This window comes from Poecilia formosa, unplaced genomic scaffold (genome assembly GCF_000485575.1).
Source record: "Poecilia formosa unplaced genomic scaffold, Poecilia_formosa-5.1.2 Scaffold13, whole genome shotgun sequence".
In the NCBI taxonomy this organism is placed as follows: domain Eukaryota; kingdom Metazoa; phylum Chordata; class Actinopteri; order Cyprinodontiformes; family Poeciliidae; genus Poecilia; species Poecilia formosa.
The window spans coordinates 3,707,395-3,716,757 of NW_006799952.1; the positions used below are offsets into that span (position 1 = coordinate 3,707,395).

A 9,363-nucleotide genomic window follows, 5' to 3' on the forward strand; every position below is an offset into this window, starting at 1 on the left:
ACATTAGCAATAGCTTCTGCCCCCATTAGCAGTAGCCTTTTCCCTAAAATAAGCTATTTAGCTATTTTTTTAAATTTATTAGCCATGTTTAGTACACTGAATGGAGGAAGTCAATGTAAGACAACATGCTAATTATACCCCACATATATACCACACATTAGAAGATTATAAGGATTTGCAAAAATTATTTACCCTTGTATTTTTATATAAACACATGGACATTGCAAAAGTGTAAACCTTTTTGTACAAAGAATGACAACAAAATATTTCCATTATTTATATATATATATATATATATATATATATACACATATGACTTTTAAAATGCTTACAATTACAAATATCACAACAACAAAATACAACAAAATAAAAAACTTACAGGTCACGTGATAGTCTTGCCTGAAGCAGGAATCCATTTCTTCTTTTCTGCACTGGACAAGTATAACATTTTAATTTTATGGAGCACAGATGATTATTTCAGTAACATAAAATTTAGTAGTTCTTACTAGTAACTTTTAACTCGGTGACGTCACACGCTTCCAGGACTTTCGGCTTGCCACGTCGGAGAAGCTGGCGCACAAAAGTAGACGTATTTTTTACTTTTGTTTTAATCAGTCCAAAGTGATTGTAGCTACTCAGCATGACAGTGATACGATTAGGAACAGGCGAGGGATTACAAAACCTCCAGTTTTATTGTAATAGTTCCTGCAGTGCACGGCAATACTGGCGGAAAGGTGGCGTCGGTTTTTAGTATCACACGGGAAACTGCCATCATTACAAACTAGCTTGAATAGCGGACCAATCAGGTGAATTCGGGGGAAAACCGGACGTAATCAGGGGCGTTTCTGAAAGTGTGGCAGGACGGGAGGGGCCGAGACAGCGAGAGGAAAATACTGCAAGCAGCCCTGTGCAACAAGCGTGTAACAAAGCACCAAATATGTTAGTATTCCTTCCTGCCCTACTGTCAAGAAATATGTCAAAGAAAATATGTCCTTTGTCCTTAAAAAATTGTTTATTTTTTTACGATGTAGGTGGAGTAGGACCCAAATGCAGATCAGATTGAGGCAGCATGTGGCGAGGATTTAATGAAAAAGTAAAAAAAAAAAAAAAAAAAAACACACAGTGGGATGTAACAGGGAGCAAGAACCTGGTACATAAAGTAACAGGAAAAACCAGAAAGGAGTGAGAGGAGGAGATATGTGATTTGAGACGGGAAAGTGAATGTTGGAAGAATGGTTGATTAGCTAATGGGTTGCAGGTGTGAGGGGAGAGAGCAGAAGGCAGACTAAGGAGAGAAAGAGGAAGAACAGGCAGAGGAGGTGAGAGTAAATAAACAGGGGACTGTCAAATCAAAACTCAAGACAAAAGAACTGAGGACTAAAAATTAACTAAAATAATTAGAAGAGACTGAACTAAAGTAGAATAGAATCAAGGCTGACCTGTTCAAATTTAGAACTAAGGTTGTCAAAATTGAGGTTGTCAATTTTGACAACTTCCCTGAGGTTGTCAAAATTGACTTTATTGGCAATATATTTACAGGGTAAGAGGAGAAGCATGTCGGTCAACAGTTTAAGATTTTTACTGGACAGTATTAAATTGCATAGGTAATGTTCGGTGTGATTTTACAAACAGTATAAAGTTGTGTTAATCTGCATACAGGCTAAACAGATGAGTTGTAGTGTACCCTGTTGAGGAAAGAAACAAAGATGCAGAAATTAGACTCCAACAAGTGCAGCACACACAACTAAGGCTATGATGGAAACTTTATATCACAGTGCAGGTCTCAACTGAACTTATGAATTCAGGTGCATGGAGTAAACGTGGTCCAAGCAGCTCTCATTCACAGATGCAGAGAAGTCTGTTCAGTCTTGTAGAACTTTAACGTAGTTATCATTTTCTATGAGCGTTCCCTTCAGAAAAGATCCTTTTAGCCTTTTGAGATCAAAGCTATCAACTGTTAATAGCCCCCTGTTAGTAGCTATAAATAATGTAATCACAATGCACCATCAGGCACAAATATTAGTTATATTTAGTTAATTTTTTTGTGAAAAAGTAAAATATGTTTTCATTGCACCTGGTAAGCAAAATAACTGCATCATTCAAATCTGCTAATTATCACTCTCTCTGAGAATGAGTGGCTGTTTTTAAGAGAAATGTTCAACATAGAAAATATTTATGCATCAAAATTATGATTCAGTGGACTGTTCGGTTTTCAGTACATTACATTTTCTACCAAACGTAAAAATCTTAGTTTCTCCATCTTCCCATCCACAAATGTTTGATTTTAAATCCTTCTGCATTCACCATACCCAGGAGGTGGAAAATTAAAACATGTTTGCTTTTGCATCAGGCTTTACAAGGGCAACACATTCTCAGCTACAGCTATATAGCTCCCTCAAATCTAGAAACAAACATGATAATAATGCTTTTCTGGCTTGCTGCCCAATGTTAAAGTTTTTCTTTACATTAAATGGCACAAATTGTAGTGTGTGCCGAAAAATTCCACAGTATGCAAAACCTATGCTAAGAGCAAGTTTAATAATCACAGGAGAGCCACATACACTTAAGCACAGATTAAATGCATTGTTTTATGACTGACTGACTGACTGACTGAATGGGAGTTAGTGCATCATTTGTTCAGGCCTCTCCTTCAGCTCATCCATGCACTCTTATTGTCAGAATGTTGCTGCAGATCGCCTCATATCATTAATCAATTATTCACCAGTAGGCCGTTAATGTTTAATGAGTGAGGCTGCTGCGGTCAATTACTAATGAATTGTGGGCGTGGTGAGAAAGCTCAGAGAAGAAACCAAAAAACTACTCAGAATGGGTACATGTATACGTAAGTGAAAAAGGTAAACGCATTGTAAACAGACATAGATGATTCATGCTTTCAAAAAATTTACATATTTCATGCTACATAGATGTACTGCACTTGATATATTTTGTTAAACCAATACACTTCCACATGATTCTGTATAAATATACCTATAAAGACAAATATGAAAACACAAATTCAAAGCATTCCAGTCAGTAAAATTGTTTGCAATTTCAAGCAATTATGTGCTGTAATTTTGTAATTACAATCTTTTTATTTATTTATTTATTTATTTATTTATCAAAGAAATTGATAAATTACAAAGACCATCTAATTTCTCATAAGTTGGCAGCAAACAAAGTTCAAGTGTAACACACCCCAGACAGAAGGTCGTTCACATGAGTCATTGACAAAGTGTTTAATTTGTGTGTGCATGTAAGGGGGAGTGTGTGTGTGCATACATTTGTGTCTGTGTGGGACTGGTGAGCAGATGAACAGTAGACAGGTCAGTGCTTGTCCTGTGAAGTGTGTGTGGCCTGCAGTCTGTTGGCCATGCCTCCGTAACCAAGATAATTAGAGAGCAGCCCCCTGTTAGGAGCTATAAACAGCTTAAACACAATGCACCATCTCAGACACAAATTGTATTACTTTGTCATCTAAACTACATTAAGGACATTTAATAGAAAAATTTGTATATTTCTTTCAGCTTTTAGTAGAGCAATGAAAGACTTCCTCAAAGTACTAAAGTTATAACATCTTTAGTTCACTGTTGTCATGTACTCAAATGCACGTAAAGAAACAAAAATAACCTGCTGACACTTTGAAACGTTATTAATTATTTTATTTATTCCATTTTTTATTATAGAAAATCCCTCAAATCAGATAAAAGCGCTAATATTGATTATATACGGTAATTGACTTATATAACCAATTATATTTGATTGCATTTATCAAATATAATTTTTGACTTATTCTGTTATCCATTTCTGTTTCCAACTTGGCCCAATCAGTTTGGATGGACAGCTGCTGAGAGGGAAGTTTTCAATCCTTCCATCAGATTCTCAATCAGATTTGGGTCTTGACTTGAGAGCGCCATTCTAACACATCAGTAGACTTTAAGCTACTTCATTGTAACTCTGGCTGTATCCCTAAGAGTTGGAATCCTGCTGAAAGTTGTACCCCAGTCTAAATTTTTTTGTTAATCTTTTGCTTCCATTACTGCCCTCTGTCTATAGCCCCATTAACTCATATGACCTTTATTGTCTTTACTAAAGAAAAAGAAGAAAACATTTTCGTGATGTCATCACCATGGAGATGGCGTTGTTTGACCAAATGACTTTCTTCTGTACATTTGCTGTGGCCCCCAACATGGTGGCTTGTGGAAAACTGGAAATGGAACTTTGACAAATATATGTCCAGTAACCTATTCTAAAGCATTGATGATCACATTCTCCAGAGTTTTTGGTTGTAGCACAATCAAGTGATTATGTTGCCTTCAGTTGTCATATGTCAAGTCAAGTTTATTTGTTTTGGTTTATCATATAAAATGCCAAGAATATTGAAGTTTAAACAAATGGGAAAGCAATTAAACAGTCTAACTGCTTTTGTGAGGCATTGTATTTTTTCTTTGGTCTCTAAAATAACAGACAAATTTACTGTTTGTTTGTAAAATAACAATTACGTCTTATGTCGGTGAAGAACTGAGGCAAGGGAATGTGTTCCATGCTGTTTTTCAGCAAGATTACCCAGAAATCCTCTTGCCAGATTTTGTGACACTTGATGGAGCCATGGGACAGATAAAAGAGGAAGCTATTTAACTTTGGAGCTAGTCCAGATAACCTTCTTAAAAACTCTGAGAGAGGATATTGGCTTTGATGGAAGCTACAGCCTCAGAGTGCACTTTTAATTAGGCTTTTCACAAAACAGGGAGGTATTTGTTTATAAAGAAGAATCATGCAGGAGTAACATTATGAAACCCATTCCTTTGCTATATTTCACACTTTGGGTTTTCTATTATTTCTCATTTTCAACCACATTCTTCCTCATCAAATACTATTAACTATAGTATTAGATTAAGGCCTTTGAAAAAGGGCTTGAAAAAAGGCTTAGGAAAAGTATTTTTATTTAAATTATCACAATATGTGTTTGTCTCTGCTGTAACTGGGTGCTTTTTTTCTGTTTTGGGATTTTCTCTGTTTCAGCTGTTTGCCTAAACAACAGGACATTATGTCAAGACCGAAAGGAAGAGAGAAAACCAACAACAACTGATTACATTGCTTGAGCCGTACTGACAATACAGACAATAGGTTTTAAACTCCAGTTCAAAATTTCACGCATGCCTTTGGAATGACTGTTTTTCTTTTTGTAAGATTATCCGCCAATTAGATCATATTTGTTTGTGAAGTTGTGTAAGTTGTCTCTTTACAAAACTTTGAGAGAGATAATTGTGTGTCATGCAGGATTTTTCCTAAATCTTGTACGGCAAGTAGGTTGTGGAGTTGGTAGAAGTTTAAAAACTACAGTTCATTTATTGATTAACTGAACCAAGCTTCAGCTGGGTTGTTGATGGCCAGATCCTTCAGGAGCCTTCCACATATAGTACATATTTCTAGCACAATTAAAACCATTAAAAGACGTAAATTATCTGTTTACAACTGTGCTAATCTGCTCCTTTGAAAATTTCAGTTCTCCTGGATTGAAAACCAAATGAATGCATACACCTTAATTTTCTCATAAAATATTAAAGGACTATTTATTTATCCCTTAACCCTATTAGATAAAATTATTTGTGTAATTCAGAAGTAGGTACTTGGATTTTGTTCATATTTCGGCCAAACTGCGGCACAATTTCTCAAATCTCACATCAAATGCCCACAAGAGAACTCCCAAAATACAAACGATGCTTATTAGCTCCTTATTTGTGTTTCTATCTAAACAACATGTAACGTCACCAGCCAAGTTAAATGCTTGTTACTAAGCCTATTGTCTGACAGATACTCGGCACACTTCTGAGCATTCTCACTCCTCTGTTGCAAGTCTTCATCCGTCGTAAGGCCAGGACAGGACAGAGGACCATGGGAAATGAAGCGTGGTTAATTCTATTAATGCGAGGACACAAACAATCTGTGGGGAATCAAAGACTGAGGAAGCTAAATCCCAGAGGACCTTCTTCCTGTTGTTTGGGCTGGAGCAGTTCACCGTTATGAAGCAGACTGTTAAATTCCTCCGCAAGCCCAAAAATATACACGCATAACAACTCACCAGTGGAAATAGTTTCATGTTATCAGGATGTCCGTATTTATCATGCTGATTTCTTCCTTCTTTCTTTCTTTGATTTTTCCTTCATTTCTTCCTTTCCTTCTTTCTTTCATCCTTTCTTTCCTTTTTTCTTTTTTTCTTTTCTTTTCTCTCTCTCAGTATTTCTATGGGGAAAGGCACAAAGCTCTCTCGCTGAGCGACCCTTATGGGACAAAGCTGGTTTTCTGGGCTTTTTGCATATATGCATGCCATGCAGACAATGAGGCCTTTATTAGAGTGGCCAGCATATCCGAGCTGGAACGGCAGGGACCAGGGATGAGCTCCTAGAAAGCTGTGATTGACAGTGGGAACAGTGAGAAGTGTGCATGTCTGTGTGTCCGATTCCCACATCCACTTTCTCATATGTGTGTGTGAGAGTGTGTCACAGAGGTGTGAAGTGGAAGCTCTTACCCGTCTACTCCTTCAGTGAAGTAATCAATATCTTTCCCCGCAGTGTTTCTCCATACCATATGGTGTCCTGCAGGACATACATTGAAAACATCGCAGTCAAAACTTCCTGCCACAAGACATCTGCATACATAGCAGACAAAACAACACGCCAGGGTCTTTGAATGTAATCAAAAGGGGACCCTAAGCAAGTCCTCACATGGTGTATGTCTAAGCACTTGAGTAACTTTTACAATACATAAATCAGGCCTCTAGTCTGAGTGTTGGTCTGTATGTAGGTGTGTGCGTGTGTGTGCGCGTGTCTGCGTGTGTGCATGTGTGTGTGTTTGAAATTGTGATGTGCATTTGTGTTGAGTAGAGAGAGAGAGAGAGAGAGAGAGGATGCTCTTTGACTCAGTCATGCGTGAAGAGGATTTTCTGTTCAATAGCAGCTTCAAACTTGCATACTTGCATCCTAATGAATCTTTGAGCATAATCATACAAACTGAGCATAGATGTGCAGATGTGTGTTTGCGCATGTACACACATTTATGTGCTGTTGCATATAACACCCACAAAGATCACTTGAGCTTCTTGTTTTGGTTCTGATGTTAGCCAAAATGTGGATGGAGAGAAGGGAGCCCTTAACATTGCTTTGCAAAATTTGTCAAACCACTTAAGCCTTTTCACATTTTGATATGTTACAAACACAGACTTCTCTTTATGTTAATTAAATTTTATTCTTTTTGCACTTCTGATCGTGCCATAACTGTGGAGTGGAGGGAAACTGCTACGAGGTTTTTAACATTAAAAAAGTCTGGCATACTTTGATACACTTAAAATGCCACATAGTGTTTAGAGGCCACTTGACTGGGCCTATGGTAGTTGTAGAAGAGCTGCAGAGATCAAGAGGTCAGATGGAAAAATTGACAAAACAATTTTACAATTTGTGCTCATATATGGAAGAGTGGCAAGAAGAAAATCATTGTTGAAAGAAGAAGTTGTTTGCAGGGTGCCACACTCCAAACAGGGAAGTGGCCACATGAGACCCTGGGCACACGAGACCAAACTCTTTTGACTTCTTCCATACCACTATGTACAGTTGAAAGCTAACACCGTACATCAACTGGAACCTGCACCATGCAAATAAAACACAATAGTTATAGCGTCATGCTTTGGAGGTACTTTTCTTTATCAGGAATTCTGGCTGGACCTTACAATTCCAGTATGTAACTTAGACAGCATGTCTTTTACATGATCATATAGTATTTCCTAAAACTGTTACCATGTTATGACAGCATAACATGAAACAGTTAATCTGTGAAAAAAAACAAGCTCCTCTCTGTCCTTCCTGTGATCCTACTGCTATCTGAAGAAATCTACCGCTTCCAGTCAGAAACAACCAATCAGCCAAGAGGAAGATCTTAGCACTGTTAATCACAGTAGTGTAAGCTGCTCAATGCGCTAATGGCAGAGAAACAACTGACCTGTTCCAGGAAAATTGTTTATTAATTTGTTCATCGGCGGTCTTGCTAACTAGCCTGATCATTCACAGCAAGCTCCTGTATGGGGAGCTAGCTCTAGTAGAGAGCAAGAGGGAGAAGTTGTGATCAGCGTGTACACAAGGTTGATTGACAGGGCTAAGACCCTTCTCATGGCTTTGATTGGCTGTGTCTGACAGGGAGAAGTGTATTTCTGCAGATGGCAGTAGGACTGTAGGGATATAACAGTTTTGACAAATATGTAAAAAACATGTTGTTCATAAAGTTACATGGAACAAAATACATTCCAGCTCCGTAAGAAAACCTTTTAGAGGATGCAAAAGGACTTGAGACAAGGGAAGAGGTTTCCCTTTATACACAATAATAATTGAGCCATAGCTGACAGAATGGTTTATGAAAAACCATGTCAGATTTTATGTTCAGAATGGCACAGAATGGATTGACTACTTTGGCCTTAATACAGTTGAGAGTCGGAGGCTAGATCTGGTTACTGGGGTTCACAGAGCCTCTCCATCTAGTCTGACTGAGTTTCATCTATTTTTCTAAGAAAGATGGGAAGACATTTTGGTCTCTGGAAGTGCAAAAGCTTCCATTTATTATAAAGGTGGTTTGACAAATCCTTGACTCGTGGGGAATGAATACAAAAGGACACAACTGCTTTCTTTGATAAGCAAAAAATAATTAAAAGCCATGCATGTCCTTCCGCTTTAAAATGTATTCTACTTTGTATTGGAGATCTCTGAATGTGATCAGCTCTAAAGCTGGATATTCCTCTCATCTGAGGAGCGCAGCTGTGGTCTTGAAATGTGCTCGACTTAGTTGGAGCATGGACAGCATGCTTAGTGCAGTTTTCCCACTTATTTTTCTACTGACCTCAAAGAGTGTAATAATGTGTTAAAACATTAATGGAGCTTTTGCTTCAAGCAAAAAAAAAAAAAAAAAAAGAATACGAATTTCTGGTCTGCTAGATGTGCTTTGAGTAGGATGCAAGGACGCAGAGATGCTGTTGGATTCAGCACCTCACACACGCATGTAAGATATTCACCTGCGGGAGCATCTGTCTGACAACCCCACACCCCTCTTCCCTTACCTCTTTTCGCACTACATCAGTCTTGGACCTTACTCACTAAGGCTTGAGTTGTTGTTCTGAGAAGTAAACATGTGCTATGGGACGTGAATGGCTAAGTTATCTTTTTATCCAATAAAAATGTCTTCTCGCTGGATCGATTGTTGTTGCTAGGAGACTGAAGCATCCTTTGGCAAGGGGCTACATCTCTCCACGTCTGTTGTTTCCCTCCCGTCTCTCTTTCTCTCTCATTTTTTTTTCTCTCTCTCTCTATCTCTCACTCACTTTCTCTA

The 9,363-nt window shown here is 37.9% G+C and overlaps 1 long non-coding RNA gene across 3 annotated transcripts in view; it reads right to left on the reverse strand.

The window, feature by feature from the left end:
• The window catches only part of LOC103133773 (uncharacterized), a 45,310-nt gene extending 44,339 nt beyond the window's left edge, over nt 1-971 (reverse strand). For all 3 annotated transcript variants that reach the window (XR_001661364.1, XR_001661362.1, XR_001661363.1), the window contains exons 1-2: nt 507-971; nt 380-431 (exon numbers count right to left, since the gene is read on the reverse strand). This is a non-coding gene — a long non-coding RNA (uncharacterized LOC103133773). The remainder of the gene's footprint in view (nt 1-379; nt 432-506) is intronic.
• Nucleotides 972-9,363: the final 8,392 nt, after the last annotated feature.